The 21,814-nt window shown below is 39.5% G+C and overlaps 1 protein-coding gene across 1 annotated transcript in view; it reads left to right on the top strand.

Moving 5' to 3' along the window:
- The first annotated feature begins 2,544 nt into the window (after nt 1-2,544).
- The window catches only part of LOC109107119 (AT-rich interactive domain-containing protein 1A-like), a 38,305-nt gene continuing 19,035 nt past the window's right edge, over nt 2,545-21,814 (top strand). The window contains exons 1-2 of the mRNA XM_042745000.1: nt 2,545-2,583; nt 2,688-2,798. The gene's annotated coding sequence lies outside the window, so the exon portion shown is untranslated. The remainder of the gene's footprint in view (nt 2,584-2,687; nt 2,799-21,814) is intronic.

Raw genomic sequence — 21,814 nt, 5'->3', positions numbered from 1 at the left:
CCTGTTGTCTGCGCCGGGTGCCCCATTGTGCTTGTGTCGAGTAAGCAGATGCGCTGGAGTGCCATCCATTTGTAGACTGGCACAGAGCATGCACTTCAGGTTGTTTTTATTAAACCTCCCTGTCAGAGGCGTTTTTCTTCCCCGTTTTTATATTTCCTTTCTCCTTGAGAGGGAAAGTGCCCTGCTTGTCACCGTCAGGCTTTTGTGTCACACGGTACACTCTCCAGCAAGGTCACGTTTTTTTGTATGCTGACTGAAAGTAATGAAATTCAAGCGTTTCCCTGAAAGCCCGTGTGCACACTGGTCCTTCAAATGGAGAAGAGCTCGGTAAAAAACACTGACCTCAGTCCTGGTGAAACCTAAAAAAATGTCTCTCTGCTGCTATTGTGAGCCTTTTCAGAGAGTGTGAAATATGAACACATCATCTCACAATGCCGGTACATTAACTCCTATTTTACACGCTTGTTTGTCAAGTGAAATCACATGATAATAGTTGGATATTTGTTGATACCAATACACATGAAAATATTATGACCCATAACTGATAATGAGTGATATTATTATTATTATTATTTTTTTTTTTACTTTTGTTTACTTTTGAATCGTAATTAAAAAATAAATAAAAAATTGCACCAGGGCTTATTATATAGTTTCAGTGAAGGCCTTTTGTTTGTAGTGACTCTCAGCTGTACTGCTGGTTGCAGACACATCTGTGTCAGGTTTATCTATGGGTTACGCTGTTCACCCTCACTAAAAGTAAACCGTGTCCCTGTGTTGTTTTCCTCGCCGCCACCCCCTCTGCCTTCTGCTGCTGTCGTCTGGCTGTCTGCCCGCATGCCCATGAGAAAAGACTGGGTGAACAGCACTTTAATCAGAACTTCTGAAATCATAAAAAGATCTAAACAAACACTTATAATTGTAACACTAATAATATTAGTGCAGATGTTTAGAAGCTAGGGAAGCTCTTCTTTTAGTATGAATAATACAGCTAAACTAACTAAACACTTTTTGTGAGATTATTAGTATTTTTTTTTACATGCTCCTGTTAGATTAACTTATATTGCTAGTAATATTTCAGGTCTTACTAGACCTAGGCAACTTGGGTTTACTTGATTATCTAGACATCATTTTAGAAAAGTCATATTGAGTATCAAATGTGATCGTCAGACTTTGGGGTATGATTATTAGTTCATTTCTCAATCAGTGTATTGCCTTATGTTTTTCCCCTCCTAAGATATTAGCTCGGTATTCTTACTATATTATACTAATATGAGCCATAAAAGCCTGATTTATCAAATATGACACTCAACACACATGCAAATGTTCAATTAAAATAAGACGTATATAAGCTTGCATTTTAATGCATTTATATTTATTATATTTATATACAAAGTATTTAACAGTCCCAAATGGCAAAATTGCTGTAGTAATCATCATTAAAAAGTAAGCATGAAATGAAAATTCACCCTAACTATTTTGTAGATGCATGTTATAAACATTGTGAAAGGTTTATCCGTGCACAAGTTACTTTTTTTTTTTTCTAAAAAAAAAAAATCAGTGTCGTTACTCAATCTTCCAGTAACATGACAGACTTCTCTCTGGTGACGTACAGTGCTTCTCCAATAATTCAGTGCCCTTAAACTCTTCTCCTTCACAATTGACAGCAAGCTTGTGTTCACTTTTGAGCGAAACGCCCACATCTCAAAATACAGTCATCTCAGATGTACGTAGAATATGGAAGAAAAGATCTGTCGCTGTTTCTTTTTCATCGTAACATTAAATGGTTGTGTGACAAGACCGAGATAATCCGACATGGTATTAAGGTGAAACTAATAATTTGTGAGTCTAATCAAATCAGTAAATCAGTTTCAGTGACCAGCTCTGGTTTGCATGTATGGGAATCAGCATGCATGATCAAGAATTTAAGTATTTACAGACAATTACAGATGGTTCACAGTGTCTCTGTTTGTTTGGTAACTGATGGACTATTTGGCTCCCGCTGTGTTTCCTCTGTAGATGGGTTATGGACAGCATGGCCCAGGTGGTTATAGTCAGAACCAAGGTGGCTATTATGCACAACAGGGCCCGTCACCTCACGGAGGCCCCCAGCAGTCTCCATACCCCCAGCAGCCCTCCACTGGAGCAGCCTCTCAGCCCCCTTACTCCCAGCAACCGCCTGGTCCTCCCCATGGCCAGAGTGGGCCCCCTTACGGGCAACCTCAGGGCCACCACGGCCCCCCTCAGGGCCAGCCTCCATACTCCCAGGCTCCACAGTCACAGTCAGGACAGCCACCCTTCCCCCAGTCCCAGGGTCCCCCTCAGTCACAGGGTCCGTCTCAGGGCCAGCAGGGGGCGCAGCCCGGATGCTCGCAACCACCTTCGGCTCCAGGGCAGCCTCCTCAGCAGCAGGGACCCTCACAACAGCAGCAGGGCCCGCCACAATCACAGCCGCCCAGCTCGGCTCCCCCTCAGTCATCCCAGCAAGCTTCAGGACAGGGTCAGCCCTCACCTTACTCCCAAACCCCTCCACTGCAGTCTCAACAGCAGCAGTCGCCCTTCCAGCGCTTTCCTCCTCCACCTCAGGTAATAAGACTACTCCACACACCTGGAGTTTCTTTGATGAACACTATCCTTGTTGCCCTTTCAAAAGTGCTTCTACATTTTATTGTTGTCTCTTTACTCGTCAGGAGCTGTCTCAAGACTCCTTCAGCTCTCAGTCTTCAGCTCCTTCTTCCAATCAGCCCATGGTGAAGGGAGGTCCAGAGGAGACCATGCAGGGACGACCTTCCAGCCTACCTGTGAGTCCCATGAAGGTTTTAAACCTGATTTATCTCATGCCATGCTAGCTTTCAGAATGGTTGGAGACCAGCTCTTTTGACAAGGGGATCAGTTTTGTAGTTCTTGCAAGTGCTTTGGTTGTTCAACAGAATATCTTTAGTTGACCAATTCTGCTAGCATATGCTTTTGTGCCTAATATGCAAAAGCTTTCCAGTCCTCACTTCTGTCTCAAATCACTGGGTGAATCTGTTAGAGCCTTGGGTTGCTTGTATTTTCTTTTGGAATAGTAATTGGCTGGACGACTTTGGAAGGCTTTGTAGTCATAGACAAATCTTTACAGAAGTGTTCCCCAACCCTGATCCTGGAGGCGCCCAAACATTTTCACACTCTTAATCAAACATCAGCTGTTCACTTGGGACTCCAGGACCTGAAATGGAAAGTGTACTTTTGGGTTTCCTCCAAAAACAGGGTTTGGATTAGGGATGCACGATATTGGATTTTTGCCGATATCCGATATGCTGATAATTTTCAACTCATTTTGGCCAATAGCCGATGCTGATACCGATAGGTAATTATTTTTAATTTTGGAACTTATTTGTTAGAATTAAATAAACAATAATAAAGTTCTTTTATAATGACAGTACGTTAAAGATTTGTAAACTATATATTAATCACTGCATTTTTTTTTCAGAAAGATGCAGCTATAACCTTAACATTTTGTTTTATGATTTAACATTTGTAAATGGTCTAAAGCAAAAGAGTTGTAAAAATTCTGAAAATCTTTTACAGCTCATTTGTTTAAAAATGTAACATATTACACATTAATGAATGTATAAATACAATTATTTAAGTGTCATGTCATTTTTTTATTTTTTTATTTTTTTTTTTACATTAGAGAGGTCAGAAAACGGAGATGGACAAGTCCATTGTTAGCAATAATAGTAGATTAAAAGCACATAAGTGTTATTTTGCACAGATAACGCCATAGTATTATGTCCACAAATAGAGGTTGGATAGTACTGTGTGCACCACAGAGATTATTGAGAGACAGACAAACAATAGTAGTAATAAGCAATATTACTACTGATTCTCTTCTGTTGATGCACTGAGCAGCCATATTGAATTCTGAAGTTGGCGTTGTTGCGATTCCTTTGAGTTTCCAACTTCCGAGGACAAATGGAAGGCAGCATATGTCATGGGTGTCCAGTCCTGCTGCTAAAGGGCCACCATCCTGCAGAGTTTAGCTCCAGTTCTAGGCTAATTAAATTCAGCTGAACCAGCTAATCAAGGTCTTCAGGATTACTAGAAATTTACAGGTAAGGGGCTGTTCACACAGAAAGCGTCTTTGCGTCTAAAAATGTGTGACAGCACTCCGGAGTGGTTTTAAAAGAATGCCTCCTCCATGTTGCCGTCAAATAAAACCATTGCCATGCCAACTAACTTTTTTAAACAAAAGCTCGCAACGCTGGCCCCACCTCTGGGGTGTTCTGATTGGTCCACTGTTCTGGAACTGACATGATGAGCAGCGCTGCGCATAAAAGTTGTAATTATTTTAACTTGACACGGCGTCTTAAAAACATTGTGCTCGTGTGCGACGTGAGACGCAATAACAATGGTCATATGTGTCCATTTAGCACGTTTACATAGAAGAACAATGGAAAAGTAGCGCATTGCAATGGAAAAATGTGTTTTGTGTGAATGGCCCAATAGTGTGTTGGAGTACTTTGAGGCTAAACTCTACAGGACTGTGGTCCTACAGGAATAAGTTTGTACACCCTTGAACTAGATTCTCTGTGTTTTATCTTTGAAGAATTTTGCTTTTTTTGCATCTGAATGTTATTGTGGTGGTACTGACTTATCTGATTTAAAGGGATAGTTCACCCAAAAATGAAAATTAGGCTCTAGGCCTGGGTGTATCTGACTTTCTTTCAGACGAATTATATTAAAAATTGTCTCTGATCTTTCAAGCTCTATCATTGCAGTCAGTGGGTGTTGCATTGCTTCAGCCTAATTTTCATTTTTGGGTGAACTAACCCTTTAACAAGCATACTTCATATCATGCTACACGTTGCTCACAAGGTTACTTACAGTCCAAGATAAGCATGGACGCCAAAAGTCGGCTACCCGAGATAAGATGCTTTTGGAAACCAGGTCAGTGAAAACTCGAAGGTGTGCACATCATCTGTCTTTCAGGATATGGTGTGAGAGTGTGTTTATAGGTTAGCAGATACAAATAGCTCATTCAGAGCAACAGTGCCTCCGAAATTTCCAAATGAGCTACGATAATTAATATGGGAGAGAGAGAGCGGTGTCTAATAGAGAGCTGGCAAATGACTGGAGCTGGAGGGCTGGAGAAGGTAAAAGAGGCATGAGTGAGTGAGAGAACGGAGATCGTTCAGTCTCTGCCAATGGGGGATGCCCTCAGGATGTGATTTCCTCTTATTTCTTTCTTTCTTTATGTATTTCACTCTTACGTAGTCAGTGACTGAGATTGGCTGAGATTTTATTCAATCCCAGGAATCCCCACGGCTGCCTGCGGGAAAGGCAGTAATGCAGCCCTCGATTGACCTCTTCTTCCACTAACATCTCCCTCATGCTCTGCTCTCATGGTAGATTAGCCCCTACTGCTAACGTTAGCCGGGCCGACACCAAAGGTAGAACACCTCCAAATCACTACCTGACCTGAGACCGAGTTATCCAGCTGTGTAACGGAAACTGCTAGAAGCGTAATGGTACTACCATGCTGAGAAGCAATACTGGGAATATACGTACTGGTGCAGGGTTTATTTGTTTTAAGGTCTATATGCTACTCCTAGCTGCACTGAAGTCTACAAGGATTAAGTCCTGATACAAAAATATAGTTCTTTTGCCAACTGGAATTGTTCCTAATGAGACTTCTGGATCTTTACTAGCAAGTCTTTGTTTGGTTTTGAGGACTGAATTCATGCACGTTGATGTGGATTAAAGCTGCCAGCTACAGAGACTTTGCAGCGAGTGAATAGAGACCAGTTTGACTGGTTGAGCTGGTTTCCTGATAATCGTTGCTTCACACTGCAACAAATGAACACGTCTAGCAACCATACACTTTGTCAGCTCTCTGTGAACTGTTTGTTCTCATGCATGTTGTTATCTTTACTGAACGATATTTACAGCATTCCTGGCCACTTGATTCAGTTGTGGCTGCTATAGCCAAATTTATAAAGGCAGCATTTTGTTTTGTGCATATTATCAGTAAAACACATTTTGCGCTTTGACAAGAAGTCAAAATAAACTTCCATTTACTTTGTCAGTGTGCATTTTTCCAAAGAATAAAGTGGTGTTTTAAATCTTCTTAAATGTAACTTTCTCCACCTGTGAATCCATTTTCTGTTGGGGCTCATGTCACTGAAGCCACACAACATACATGTATAATGTGCAGAAATATTGATATTATTAGTAGTACTAGTTTTTAATCAACAGAACTCAGTGTTGATGTATTAAATTAACCACACATCATTTTCAAGAGGTAAAAATAGTTACTGAGGGAAAATTGTTTACATCTTGATTTTTTTATTTACATTTAGAGTAATTAAAGATTATTTAATCTTGTTAAAGGGATAGTTCCCCCCCAAAAAGGAAAACTGTCATAAATTACTCACCCTTATATTGGTGCAAAATAGATTTTCTTTTTCTTCTGTTGAACACACACACCTTTATAACCACCATCATAAAAGAGATTGGACCCTGATGCCCTGGTTAGAAGCCACCATGTTAAAGGGGCATCAGTCCTTTTGCTTTACCAGTACACCACACAACCACAGTTCACTGTCCCCTATATAACCTGCTGCATTGATGCTTTTAAAAGAAGTCTTACTGCTGTAAATGAGAAGCTGCATTCTGTGATTGGCAATTATATTGACAACAAAAATAATTGGACTTGTGGGTTTTTGTTGGCAAGATTCTACCTTCAGACAGCTTTTCATGAGCTTGCATTTGTCTTACTTAATACCCATTTGGCATATCCCTCCGTAGACGCGCTCTGGTTTACCATAATGTCTCTGTCATATGTACGCTGATACGCGCCAAGATGGAGAGGGACAGAAAGCTGGAGCCGATCTGATTCTGGGGAGGATCTGAATCCAAAAAACTGATTCCCCAGATTGCGTCTTCATCGGCAGAAAGACTGGGCATCTTTTGCCGTGATCCTGATTAATTAGTTTTGAATTATGTTTTTTCTTTTTCATTTCCCAAATTAATCTCAAAGCAGTGTGGTTCATATCAGTCGAGGATCAAATCAAATCCTCTTCCATTTGGTTGATGATAATGGTGTTTATGTCTGCGTATACGAGCGACAGAGATCTGGCACGGGGAGATTTCCAATAGCCTGGGATTTCAATTGTGGGATGTCCTGGAAGTGATATATCCTCTCTGTGTGTGAGAGAACATGAACGCTCCCTCCAGTCGTTTTCTAATCTCCTCCAGTTCCTTTCTAACAGCCTTTTGTGGCCCTTCCTCAAAGTGTGGCTAATCCCAGGCAGTATCCGCCTTCCCTCTGTACTCCTAAACTCTGCTGTGACTTCAGGGGTCCGTCACCCTCAGCCCCTTGCTTCCCCCGCTGCTTTTATAACTCTCTCACACTCTTTCTTTCTTTCCCGGGGAATATCATCAGCATCTTGTAAGTGCTCCGTTTGAATCGTCACTTAAACTTTTTTGTCTGTAATCTTTTGGCGGCATCTTATTCTGAGATGCATATTAAGTCAGTGTGCTCGGGCCTGGAGGGGGAGGTCACATGGTAGTCACACGCTCACTCCTTTTTTTCCCTCTTCCTCCCAGTGGAAAGGTTTTATGGAGTAGTAATTCTGACTCAGAGGGGCCCGGCCCGTTGGGAATGCGAGAGAGACGCTACGAGTTTCGATTCAAGATTGCATCATCACATGTTTCTTTTCGTCTCTGTGATAATGTGTACGTATACAGTTATTTAATATCCAGTCGAAAATTCAAGACTAGTTTAAGATATGTTCTCAATGGTTTCAACTTTTAATTTTTTTTTAACGAAACAGTCAAAAAATTCACAAATTAGAATTTTTAATTGGTTTTACTAATTTATAGATCATTTAAGACTAGTTTAAGATATGTTCTCAGTTTTATATAAATGTATTTTAACTCTTTCCCTGCCAGCCTCTGCCATCATTTTCACAAAATTTTCATGGCCCCCAGAATATTTAAACATGAATAATTAAAAAAGAAATAACACAGAAAATAAATAAAAAAACTACCAATAACAAACAATCAAAGCTTCATAAACCTTCTATTTTAGCTTCATAAAAATACCATCTGCAAAAGACCAAGTCTGAAACAAATTCGGAACGATTATCAAAACATGGATGGAATAGATTGCTTCCGGCAACTCATTCAAAGCTTCACAGTCCTGAACTACTTCCTGAATCGACATTTCTTTCAGTAATCATAGATTCAATACCTGATCATAACATTATTAAAAATACCAATCACATTACAAAAACAAATCCTTGTTTCTGCTGCTGCTTCGCTGTGCTTGGATCCAGGAAATCAATACTAAATTAATAAGGAAGATGTGTAATAGGGCCACTTACAGTATAACAGTAAAGCTCGGAAAATTTTGTCGGTGGCGGGAAAAGAGTTAATTAAAAATAGTTATTTAAAACTAGTATTTAGTTATGCAAGTTGCTGAAAACATTGAGTTTTGTAGGAATCACTGTAATGAAAGCAGATGGATATTAAGTAGGGAAAGATATTGATTGAGGCAGGATATTGAGGATGAAGGAAGGAAATAGAAGGGAAGAGAGGAAGAGTGTGTTGGAAAGAGCGAGTGAGCTAGACACTGGGCCGTTTTCACACAGGAACCTCAGCGGCTGACATCATGACATCATTTCAAGACCACCCACATTTTTCCCCAGCGTTCCCACCCTGACAGAGCGCCAGTGCCAAGTGCTCCAGTACTGTCAGATGTCTGCGGCTCTTTCCATCCGTCTTTACTCTCCCTTTCTGCCCTGTTCCTTTTCACTTAGTTTCCCATCTAACAGCATTGTTCTTGTCCCTTCTTCTCTTACTCTCTCTTTGTTGGGCTGTCTGGTCTCACAGAGTGGTGTATTTATACTTCTCTTTTTTTTACTTGTAGCTTTTATATTTATTAATAGTGTTTGCTAAAGCAAGCATGACTGTTATACTTGCGAATATTTGGTGTTAGTGATTTCAACAACTGTAGCTCACTCCAGCACTCTTTGTACTACATGATGCTTCAGAAAATGTGGTTTGAGTATAGTTATAGTATTTTACTAAGATATGAAAGTAATCAGACTTGGGTTTTGCCTGGTGGAGATGAATAGGATTGGTATGGAAGCCTATTTCCACCATGGAATAATAATAATAAAAATAATTGTGACTTATCACAGATTTTATTTCTTAAAATGTAGAGTTTATATTGCTCAACTTTTACTATGACTTTTTTTCCCTCCAGAAATTTATGTAAATTTGCTATTGTGAAAAAAAAAAAAAACACCCTAAAGGTTTTTCAGGTTCAGTAGATTTATTAAACATGTAGCAAGAAATACTATAAAATTAAATAATCAAATGTAAAAAAATTCAAAATAAACACTGCATAGTCTTCACTGTAGAATCAGAATCATTATAATTTGGTTCCTATTAAAGAAGGTTCCTAATCCTATTACAAAAATTATTAATCTTTTTTGTTTGTTTGTTTGATTAATGACGCAGACAGCAGCAGGTTTATTAGGCTGCTGCCACTTTAAGACTGAATGCACACGTCTAATATACACTTTCAGTTTTTACCAGTGTTTACATTGATTTAAGGAATAAATCAGCTGTGTTTGCATGAATACTCCACACATCGTGCCATGAGTTATTTTTTTTGACATCTTATTGCATTTAATAACTCTATAAAACACGATGCATGTCAGCTACAGTGATATAAAATCTCTGATCGTCACTTTATACCATGGCCACAATAATGCCTTATTAGGATGGCAACGTGACTCCCCTTGGCATCCACAACACAACGCTCTGGCAGTTACTCAGAACACACTAGCATTGTGGTGGCGTTTTGCATATTAACAGGCACTATTCACATTTTCATCAGAAGAAAATATCAAATTTTATTAGTGTATATTTCTACTGTGAGCTTTTAGAATAACACTGTCCCTTTTGAAGTGTAAACTGATTGTGTCTCTGTGTGATCTGAATGCTGTTGAGAAGGCAGAGGTTCAGCGCAGCTCCTGGCCTGTTTTGCGCGGCTGTGCCGTTGCAGTATTCAGTCTGGGGCGTGTTTCCTGTTGCTATTCTGGGTCTTCCTGTGTGCGCGTGGCTTATTCAGGTTCAGGGGCCGTTGCTCTCCTTCATGCGCTCTCTGTTGCGCACACAGTTTTTCTCTCGTTCTGTGCGATAGTTTAATCAAACAGGGTGCAAGAAAAGCTGCATTTTTTTTTTCAAGGATTCATGCATCAGATACGTTTTACTTGTAGTTTTTTAGTTTTCTTCGTGTTCTCCTTCCCTCCCTTCGTTGTCTGTCTCTCGCTCTCTTGTTCACACACCCACTCTCAGCCCTCCATTCCCCCTCCCTCCCTCCCTCCCGCTCTCTCTCTCTCTTTCTCTCTCTCTCTCTCCCCCTCTCCCTCCTACTTCCCTCTCTCTCTCTCTCTCTCTCCTCTATCGCTCTCTCGCTCTCTCCTCTCTCTCTCTCTCTCTCTCTCTCTCCCTATCTCTCTCTCTCTCTCTCTCTCTCTCTCTCTCAGCGCTCCTGCTCGGCTGACGGCAGCACAAAGGCCGTGTCTCACTGCAGCACTCTCTCTCTCTCTCTCTCTCTCTCTCTCTCTCTCTCTCTCTCTCTCTCTCTCTCTCTCTCTCTCTCTCCTCTCTCTCTCTCTCTCTCTCTCTCTCTCTCTCTCTCATTCTCTCTCTCTCTCTCCTCTCTTATCTCTCTCTCCTTTCTTCCTCTGTCTTACCACCCACCCACTCTCCCATTATTCCTGTTTTTCCTCGTCTTTCCTCTTCCATACTTTTCTGAAATGCATCAATCCAGTGTTCTTATTGAGTTGCTATTTCTTGAAGGTTTGCAGATGGGTTTAGAATTTAGAACCCGTTCTTATTTAGAACTATTTCTGTTTTTAAAAGGACACTGTAATCCATTGTATTCAGATGTTTGGTCACATTAGCTGTTTTTAACCGGACTGGATGGTGTGACGAAATGTACCATGTGATGGTAGAAATGTCAACTGGGAGATTCTGCTGTGCTGTTTGCACCTCTGTATATCTGTGGTGTAATTTAAACCAAGCGGCAAGCAGACGACTACAGTCTGACGCAGACGGACGCATTTCCAGTGTAGTCTTCGAATACAATGAGTGTTTCATGTTGTGAAATAACAACATTTTTTTTTCACATCAGTCGATATGGATATCATGATAAATGTCTCTTTCAATTTCAATTTCTTGCAGATTTTTGCTCAAATGAAGGTTGTAGAAACCAGACCATTAAACTACTCTTAATGGTCAGAACATGACAAACACTTCATGTTTACACTTTTCCTGTCTTTTTTCCTTAAAATAAATATATTCATAAAATAATAATAATAATAATAATAATTAGTTTCTGCATGTTCTGAGTAATATTGTTTCAAATCAAGAAACAGGTTTGTGTTGCCTGATAACATTAATAATGCACATTACACTTAGAAATGCACTTTTGATGGTAGTAGTAGTTTGAGTTAGGATGCAGAAGTAAATTTGTTCATTATCAAAATCAGTAACATCTGTAGAAATGGTAGCAACCTTTTAATTTTTTTTTAATTAACCATTGGTCTTCCATAGTAGCATACATTTAGATCATGAAAACCACAGAAAGAATTGCTCCAGAATCTGAATCGTTGGATGAATTGTAACCAGAATCCCGTCCCTGTTTGCAGATCTGAGTTCTCTGGTGTCTTGTGCTCAGTCTGCAGCTCCAGCAGTTTTTCCGCGCTCGGCTCGGCTCTGACTCTGGGGCCGCTCTGCTGTGGGAGGGGCGTTGCTCTGGAGAAGACGAGGCAGACAGGCTGTTTTTTTTCCTCCTTTTTTTCTGTGTCAGGCACCCAGCCCCCCAGTATCCAGCTCTCCTCCCTTCTCTGTCCCTCTGTTTTTACCCAGACGCGTGGCTGCCTCCCTCACCGAAGCATCTGTGGTTCCCGCAACTATTGTGACCCACACAATAGACCCCCAGTGCAGTCACACAGAGACCCCCTCCCGCCAGCGTCAAACACCAGACATCCATCCAGATGCACGTGAATAGATGTTGTTATTTACAGCTCTGATGGAGGTGCCTGTATGATGCGATCGCGTTTGGTTTACAAAATTATTCAGTGCGTCACCGAAGGGTATTTTCACTAACCCTAACCCTCAGTCATTTGAACATATTTGATCTAGTGCAGTTTATCAACCAAAAAAGGAAGAGAAATACCAAAAGACACCGAGAGCGTTTCCCAGTCTTTGGCTCGGTGGCTCCAGCTTTGATTGGTTTACTGCTAAATCCAATCACAGACATTCAATCACTCTTAAGAGAGAGTGACCGTGGCATACAGCGCAACAGTCGGCTTCCGGAAAAATCCCGTTCATTTTCCCCACGGATAAATTGAGTTGTAGTGATTAATGTGTAAGAGGTTTCAAGACACGCCAGGAGCGCTAAGGTTAAGTGATGATGTATGTTTCTGTAAAAGCCTGCAGTCAGTGTGATTTCAACTCGCTGAAGATTTTTCTTTTGGGGGGGGAGAAAAAAAACATTCTCAAAAAATGTGCTAAATTGCAGAATTCCAAGTGAAGAACTTCATTACCCATGATACTACAGAAAAATCCACCAATCAGAGAGGTCGCTGTTACCATGGAAACACTGTGCCAAAAGTAGCAGTCCCATAAAACGTTGGAGATGCACGGCATAATCGTGTCTCCCTGCAGTCAAACAACTTATGTTGGTATATTTTTTTAATATTTTGTAATAAACTTCATTTAATCCTGGATATATTGCAGTAGTTTCAATTGTTATTTGCAGTGTTTCATAGATGAGTATTTATCCATTATAAATTACTTTAAATTAGTGCTGCAACAACTGTTCGATGAAGTCATAGTAATAATTGAAAATATCGATAATGAAAATAATCAACAATGAATTAGATTTGATGTATGTATTTAATTAAAATAACAAAAAAAAAAATATATATATATATATATTTTAACCTGATTAAAGGAATAATCAATCGGTTATCAAAATATGTGTTAGTCACAGACCTGCTTTGAATCCTGTGTTAAGGTGTGATTGATCTCTGAGCTGGTTAATTTGGTTTGTGGCTTACTCTTCATTCATTAATTTTCAGACGTTTATGGAATAAAAAAGGGAAAAATACTACAAATATGTCCAAAGAGCCAAATGTTCTGCTGAGAATGCAGAATATTTGAGGAAATAATGTTTGCAAAATGTCATTCACGGTGTGTATGCCACATTATTTTTCATATCTGTATTCGTATTAGTCTGGCAGTCCCATCTGGACAGTGTTAGAGTAATAATCAGGTTAGTTAGATAATCAGATTACTTTTTCAAGTAACTGGTAAAGTAAAATATTACTTTTAAATTTACAGTTAAATGTGAGTTACTTTTTCTAATAAGTAACTCCAGTTGCTTTGTTTCCAATTTCTTCCCCGACAGCGCTCCTGTCCCGTGTTGAGAGAAATCCTTCAGCCTGAGGCTTTTTCATTTCTCTTTAGGTCTGAAGGGGCCTTTACAGTTGCCAAAAATATAACCATTGTGTTTTTGCTATTAAAAACAAATAAGCAAGCCTGGCCCAGGTGACACATACTAATGCAAAAGTAAAACAATGCATTACTTTCCATAAAAAGTAACCCAGTAATGCAATGTTACTTTTTTATGGAGTTACGCAATATTGTGATGCGTTACTTTTAAAAGTAACTTTCCACAGCACTGCTCTGAGACGAGCGATACATTAACCTTTTGTTCAGTCACAGTATAAAGGTCTACGCACACTGAGTCTGAAAATGTTCATATGTGTTTCATAAACTAAGAAATTTGAATTTCGTCGAATTTTATATAAAAATCCACGTTTTATGTGTCATGCAGCCTTATCAGACACTTATAAGTGTCGTTAGATTTTAGTTTATCCACTTGAAGCCACTAGATGCGGCGCTGCTACGTTGTTCATTCAAAATCTTGTGGAAAAAGAGAACATCAATGCAGAGATGAAGTTGTTTACGTCAAAACTGAAACCAAGCCATTCACACAGAACACATATTTATCACATTTTCTAGAGGGACATCTATCACCGTTGCACTCACGTCTCGCACAAAAGAGCTGCATGTTTAGAAAGCCGTGTATAATTAATGAAAGTTCAACTTTTAAAAACATGTCTCGAGACTTAATGGTGTTTTTTCCCCATCGCACTGCATTCTAATGTTTTTACATGAAAAAAGTACTCTGTTTGGTTTTCGATCCTTTGTATTAAACTATGCATACATGCATATATGATGCTGAATTGTTTAAGCAACTTAATTATATATGGTTTATAAACTTTTTTTTTTTTTCAACATTATGCACTTTTTTTCAAAGATAGTCCTGTTATTTTATTGCTTTGAAGAATCGTGCATTATATATATTAATATTTTGCTCGATGCGCCCTCTTGTGGCCTCAGGATAACTGAAATCATGTCTTTTAAATTCTAATATAATTCAAATATTGATAATATTTAAGTACAAAATTCAAATTTAGTTTTTCAGCCATTTTGACAGCCCTAGTAGACACGCACTCGAAGGCTGATGCCGTCACTTACGCTTTGTCGCCTTCTTCGACTGCAGCTTGTGACCTGTAACGCCACACTCGTGTTTGGTACTGAAGCAGAAAACAGAGCGGTCTCAGTCACATCAGTGTTTATCTCTCTTAGTATCATTGTGGGCTGTGCGTCAGCACTCAGAAGTGACCACTGCGATTAATCACAGAGACCATAATTCTGTGACTTGATCTGTTTTTGTATTCCTTAAACATTTCACACCGATGGAAATTCAGTAACGACTATGTGTCTCGAAAGGAGGCTTAATATTTTATTTGTGATTCATCAGCGAGTCATTTTGAGCCCGGGGCAGCACTCCAGAGGAGATTAGTTCACACCAGACCACTGCGGTCTCGAAATGCTTATTTAAGAGGAGTATGAGATGCAGTGCAACAGCCAGATTGTCTGTTGAGCATCTGAGTCAAGAAAATTGCCCTAGAAAGGACCCCTGACTGGAGGATAAGAGCCTGAGTGTGAGCAGAGCCCGAGCCGTCACTGTTTACAGCCTGCTCACCCATCACTGTTACAGCTCAGCTGAGAGCAGACGATATATCTGGACTGTTTCAGTGTTTCAGAGTGAAGTGTGGGAAGCTCATTATCAGGTGTTTTCGGTTCAGTCACATGTGCTCTGAGTTCGGGTCTGGCACTATCTGGGAACTCAGCACGCATCAAACATCTTTCCAGCTGTGTCACGAGAAACAGGCCATTGTCATAAAAGAAGAGCTTTATGGCCTCCGTCTGCCAGAATAACAATGTGATGCCTTAATATTTTAAAATAAATTAAGACATCAATATTAATTGAGTTGGTATTTATTTTACAGTGAAATTATACATTTAATAATATTTCATACACACTGTCTTATTTTGTTTAATATTTATATAAATGTTATTATTATTTACAGTCGCAATTGCAATTTGGATCATTAATTGCAACTATTTTTTTTGTTTATTAGTGCTTGCTCATGCAAATGTCAGCAAGTTGTACTGTAAAATGTATTACTGTATTTTTCTTAAATTTTTACCGTGAAATATTGCAATAGCATTGTCTTATTTGGTTTGTTTATTGTTATTATTATTATTATTATTATTAATATTACAAGATGACTTAGCCCTACAAACAAGCTCAGCAAACTTGAAGTTTTTTTTTTTTTTTTTTACGCATTTTTGATTTAAATTTCCCCAAACTGCCCAGCTGTAGTTAGTGGTGCTCACCCCGAAACCCTCACAGTCACAGTGCTGTGGATGGTTGCTAGTGTGCTGTGGGCGGTTGCTAGGTGGTTCTGGGTGCTTTTCAGAAGGATGCTCACTAACACGAGTCCAGAGAGCTCACCCATAAACCCCTACACACTCTGCTCTCTGGAATATGACTGGAAGATCAATCAGAGAGCCTGACTGCATCCTTTGTTCACATCCCTAACCCTAACATCATCATCAGCAGCAGCGATGCCTGGCTCTGTGTGTGTGTGTGTGTGTGTGTGTGTGGGAGGCGGTGATGGCCGCTCCTCTCACACTCAGTGGGCTGCTGGCTCCCCCTCATGGCTGACATCTGCACAGCCGCTGCTCACTATGTAGGGAGCGCTTCTACCCCTAATCCTGCTCTGATTTGGGTGTGAGGAGCAAGAATTAGTGGCTTTGTAATCGTACAGTAAATCTGCTCTGTGTGAGTGAACACATCCGGGCCGCTGTGCGTGTGTGTGTGTGTGTGTGTGTGTGTGAACGACTGCACCGTGACCTCAGCGCTGGGTGAGGGGCATCACGACTTTGCACTAATGTGTCAAGCACGTGGAGACAGTTGCTATGGCAACCTCACCGATGCGGCTGTGTGTGTGTGTGTGTGTGTGTGTTCCTGTCCTCCTTTCCTCTCTCCTCTCTTCCTCATTCTGCCGTTTTGGCAGCAGATGAATGGCTGTGTGTGTGTGTGTGTGTGTGTGTGTGTGTGTGTGTGTGTGTGTGTGTGTGTGGGAGGAAGGCGTCCCGGGCTGGCGAGGGTCACACAGAGTCTGTGACTGTGTTTCATCTCTGACAGGATTTCCCTTCAGCTCATCACAGACAGCTTCAGAATAGAGTTCAGAAACGATTCTTCGAGTTTCTCGCTGTGGTGACACAACATGGCTGCCGTAGAGAGCACTCCTCGGCCTGTTTTATGATAGAAACGTGTAGTTTTCAGACTCAGCGAAGTCACTGCTTCTGCAGATCTGGTTGGAGCTGCAGAAGTGTTTTAAATAGACTAGATGTTGTCTGTTTTGAGGGCTGACAGACAGGCTTGCGCTGGCGCTTATTTGAGCATAAAATGGCTGCCACACAGATACCAGCCTCTCTTACAGTACTTTTAGAGACATTGAGCAGATTCAGGGCTGTATTTGTCTGTTTTATTTATATATTTTTATTTTAGGATGATCTTTTGTCTACATTAGTGAATTATATGTGCTGCCAGGGGCTGTATTTAGCAGCTTTGTGCTATGCTAGCAGTGAACTGTTATAATGTTTAACAAGTCAACAAAACCATTTGTGTTTGAGGGTTAGTGCTGTTGCTCGGCACAATGTGGCTTTTTCTGCTGACAGATGTTTTTTCAGGAAGCATAGTTTCTGCATAAATAGCATAGACTCATTATTTATCATCATTAGTCATTACAGTGTTAATATTGTAAAACTATTACACAGTAAATTATGAGATCTCTTTCACACATTGTTAACACTAAGCATCAGCTCTGGATTTTTATTTATTTATTTATTTATTTTATTTTCAGAAGAGAAATGACGGTGTGTTTTGAAATTGACTCAAAATATCATAAGTTTGCTCTCCAACGACTGAATGAACTTGGGCTGTAAAATCAATTAATCGCTTCCATAATAAATGTGTTTATATAATGTGTGCATGTGCATATCCATAACTGAGGCCGATGTGAAACAAATCTTGATGCATAGCATACGATACGATACGATACGATACGATACATTAAAGATGCCGGTGAAGCAGCTACCGATGCGGTGCGATATGATTTTGATTTGATTGAACACAATGCGATGCAATGGAAAAAATATGATTCTATGCAATTAGGGCTGCACGATTATGACACATCATAACTGTCGATTATTCCCTTGAAATTGTAATTGTGATTATTACGATTATCCCATATTGCGATTATTAATTACGATTATTTACATTGAATGATGTTTCTACCATTGTTTGATGCAACTGCATGCTGTATTTTTATATGAAATAAGCTGAAAACACTCTAACTGAAAAACTTTTAGTGCTTTTCTGTAGTATTAAGCCTCAAATGTCAACTATACATCGGATTGGTTTCTTCTTTAAATTATAAAAAAAGTAAAAATATGAATGGTATTACAATGTTATACTAAAACTAAAATTAAAATAATGGGAAAAACCCTCAAGATAACATGTAGAAGAAAAAAAAAAACGCATCTTAAGCACACAGAATAACGTCAGTGGACTTTAAACGATTGCTGCTTTGAACGATTACGTAATTGTGGCATCCGTAATTGTAATCGTGATTAGAAATTCGATTAATTGTGCAGCCCTATATGCAAATCATTATGGTACAAATCACTATTGGTGAACATTATTGGTCGCTCTCTAAATAATATAAGTATAACGCAGCTACTAATAACTATATTAAATAATTTTTTACCGAAATTCCAACTTGTATCCGATGCACACTTTTTTATTAAATCAATACATTGCATCTTTTAAGCCGATGCACGGATGTGGTGAATCTTAACATAAATACACACACATATATATTTAAGAAATATATGTAATATATATTTTGACTTTAATTTTGGAATTGATTAATCACGATACATTGATTTGAGTCTTTACAGCTAAGGTGGACTTCTCTGGGCTGTGAATCAGGGCAGAAGTCATGCAGTGTGCTCCAGGTTTGTTTTGAAGCTCCGCCAGAGACAGAGAGTAAAGGATGAGCAGCGTCTGTGTGTGAACTCTGGTCAGACAGTGTAAGGTGTTGCTCTTGACCTCTGGGTGGGTCAGACGGGTTCATGTGACGCTCCGCTCGGGACTGAAGGGGTTCAGATGAACGCTCAGCCGTCGGTCAGGTGACTGGTCTTGTGATAGCCACAGTTACAGAGTGTGAGGAGTGCTTCAGCTGTTTTTCTCTCTCTCTCTCACTGTGCTTTGTTTTTAATGGGATGTCTGTTTTTTGTTTGAACACTCTTCAGATGAAACATTAAGGTCACAGTAATCGAGCAGTCTAGCACTTAGCCTACATTTACAAGACAACTTTGCTGATTTTCCACCAGCGTTGTATTGTTACTATGTCAGTAGTTTATGTAAATGAACTCTCTCCATGTCACACAAACGTTTTGCTTCATCTGGCAGAACAAATGAGTGTTTATTTACATAATCCACTGTCATTTACAATGTAACTGTTCAAAGCTAGCTGAAAATTGGCAAAGTTATCCTTTAAGTTCGCTTAAGCTACAGTTAAAATGTATTGAATTTATTTGATCAACTTACAGTAAGAACAGTAAAGTTGTGAACAATTATTGCAGTTTATAAACATGTTTTCTATGTGAACATATTATAAAATGTAATTTATTCCTTCATTACTCCAGTCTTCAGAGTCACATGATCCTTCAGAAATCATCTTAATATGCTGGTTTACTGCGCAAGAAACATTTCTGATTAATAATAAAGGTTGAAAACAGTTGTGTTTCTTATTTTTGTGGAAACCATGATACATTTTTTTCCAGCATTCTTTGAACAGAAAGTTAAAATGAACTATTAATTTAATATAGAAATCTTTTGTAACATAAGTCAAAATGTATTTGCACAAAGGCAATTTAATTTTGAATGAGAAAGTAAGCTGTAAAGACAGATGTTCTCTATGTAAATGAACTTTGACCGGTTTACACAATTATATAGGCTCCGATGAAATCAGATGATTTTTTTCTTTTTGTGCATTTTTTTGTTTTGATTTTGGAGGAAACCTTTGAGCATTTCTGTCAGTGAATTTATGCATGATTAAACAGAGCTAGAAGTACTATAATTATATTTATCAAACCCATCAGAGTATTTAATGAACTACAAAGTCCTTGGACATTTTTGTGGGTTAGTTTGCAGTGCTGTTCATATGTGACATCATTGTTTTCTGGAAACCTTGCATTTATTTGTCCTTCCTGAACATTGAGGTTAATGGAAAAGGTGCAGAGTTTTGTGATTTAACGTTAACTCAAGTGTCTGAACAGACTTAACCGTTAATAGTCAGGCAAAATGAGTTTGTAACAATCCTTAGGTAACTTGCAGAAGTCTCGTGATTTTTATTTTTATTTTTTATTTTTGGGTTTGTATGCACACACACACACAGAGCCTCAGTCCTCAGAGTCTCTTCATTAATTAATGCCCTCGCTTTGGGATCAGTGATGCTTTGAGATGACATTCCCAAGTGCCCTTGCGTCATGTTGTGGTCTCTCTCACACACACACACACACACACACACACACACACACACACACACACACACACACACTGGGTTTACGCCACACTCTCGGGTAATAAACACCTTCCTCATGGGTCACACACAGGAATCTCTTGTTAGATGCACACATGCCAACATAAACACCAATCCGCCGAGGATTGTTTCCTGTTTGGAGAGCAGAGCTGGGTCATGCAGACACCGAGTGTGTGTGTGTGTGTGTGGCAGCTAAAACAGGAGTCTGAATCAGCGTCCTCCTCCTGTCTCTCCCTCTGGGGATCCTCCAGCAGGTCACGGCCCAAAAATAGCAGCGGGCGCCGTTTCAAGTGCAAAACCGCCGACTTTGGGGCCGCAGCCAGTCTGCGAGTGTGAGATTTCTATGGAAATACTTGGCCATGCTCCAGTCGGCTTCTCGTGTGTGTGTGTGTGTTTGTGTGTTTCTCGTTCCACTCCCACTTTTTTCCCTTTCACTCTCTGATCTGACTGGCAGATGAGCTTGCACATTTACACTGAACACATGCGCTCCACGTGACGCGAGCCGAGTGTGTAAATATTCCCACACACACACACACACACGCCTCTGCTGGGAGGCTTTATGACTGACTGCCAGATTGATTTCAGCATCACAGCCCATATGGACTCGCTGCTCATTTCGCTCAGGCTTGTTTTTGTGTTCTGTAATGGCAAAACCATCAATAATCATAGACACATGGTGGCACAGAATACCCATGTTTGCTTCATGTATACTGAGTGAACATTTTCTGGTCTTATAGTAGTGTATTTGTTCTTTGCATGATATGTTGGCTTGGTTTTTCTGTTGTTATATGTGTCGTGTTGTGTTTGTTATGCACCGTTTGTGTAGATGACACTGTCACTCAGTCAGCTGGGTTTATTTTATAGAGAAATTGCGAGCCATGTGCTAAACAAGATGCAATAATGCTAGGTTGTTTTGGTAAACTAATCGTCTTAACAACTGACTAGTTGCTTAGGTCTATAAGTGTGTTAATCTAGGTGGCTTTACAGGGATAGTGCCCGCAGAAATGAAAATGGTCATCGTTTACTCGCACTCATGTGGTTAATAAACCTGAAAGACTTTGGGTCATCTTTAAAATACAGTTACAGCAATGAAAGCCAATAAAAAACCCAAAAGTGTCAGGCTTTTAAAAGTACGCAAAGTAAATCGATTGTACTGTTTAAGTCTTCTGAACATATATTTACGGATTTGAATTGAGATTTTAGTTTTCACATAAACGCTGATCAGCACACATTGAGCTCATCAAATATGATAAACACCAGCTCAAACGCGCTGGCTTTAAAATGACGCTTTTCTCACACGGCACTGAAAACATGTTAGAGCTTCTGTTTAGAAAGCCTGGATTAAACTGCTGGATTCATTTAATTGATTTTGTGCCGTTGGGGGCATGAAAATTTTATTTGTGTGGACTTTCAATGGATGAACAGAAATGCTGATTGAAAATGCACAAATATTTGTGTAAAACTTTTTTTGAACGATTGGTCAAAATGTTGATTGAAAATCAGGGTTATTGCACCAAATATGGATTCTTAACTCTAAAGAAGTTCAATCTTTGGTATCGTGTTGTTTAAAAATGAATAAAAACTTGTCTGAAAGCATGGCATCTTTTGTTGTTTTGACCAATTGTCATTTCATGCTTTAAATTACAACATTTTTATTTAAAATTGGAATAAATGTCATCAGTAGTTTACAGAATAAAACACAACTTTGGCTT

This window comes from Cyprinus carpio, chromosome B19 (assembly GCF_018340385.1).
Source record: "Cyprinus carpio isolate SPL01 chromosome B19, ASM1834038v1, whole genome shotgun sequence".
Taxonomy (NCBI): domain Eukaryota; kingdom Metazoa; phylum Chordata; class Actinopteri; order Cypriniformes; family Cyprinidae; genus Cyprinus; species Cyprinus carpio.
Note: the sequence above shows the minus strand (reverse complement) of the source record. Positions and strands in the feature narration are given on the sequence as shown.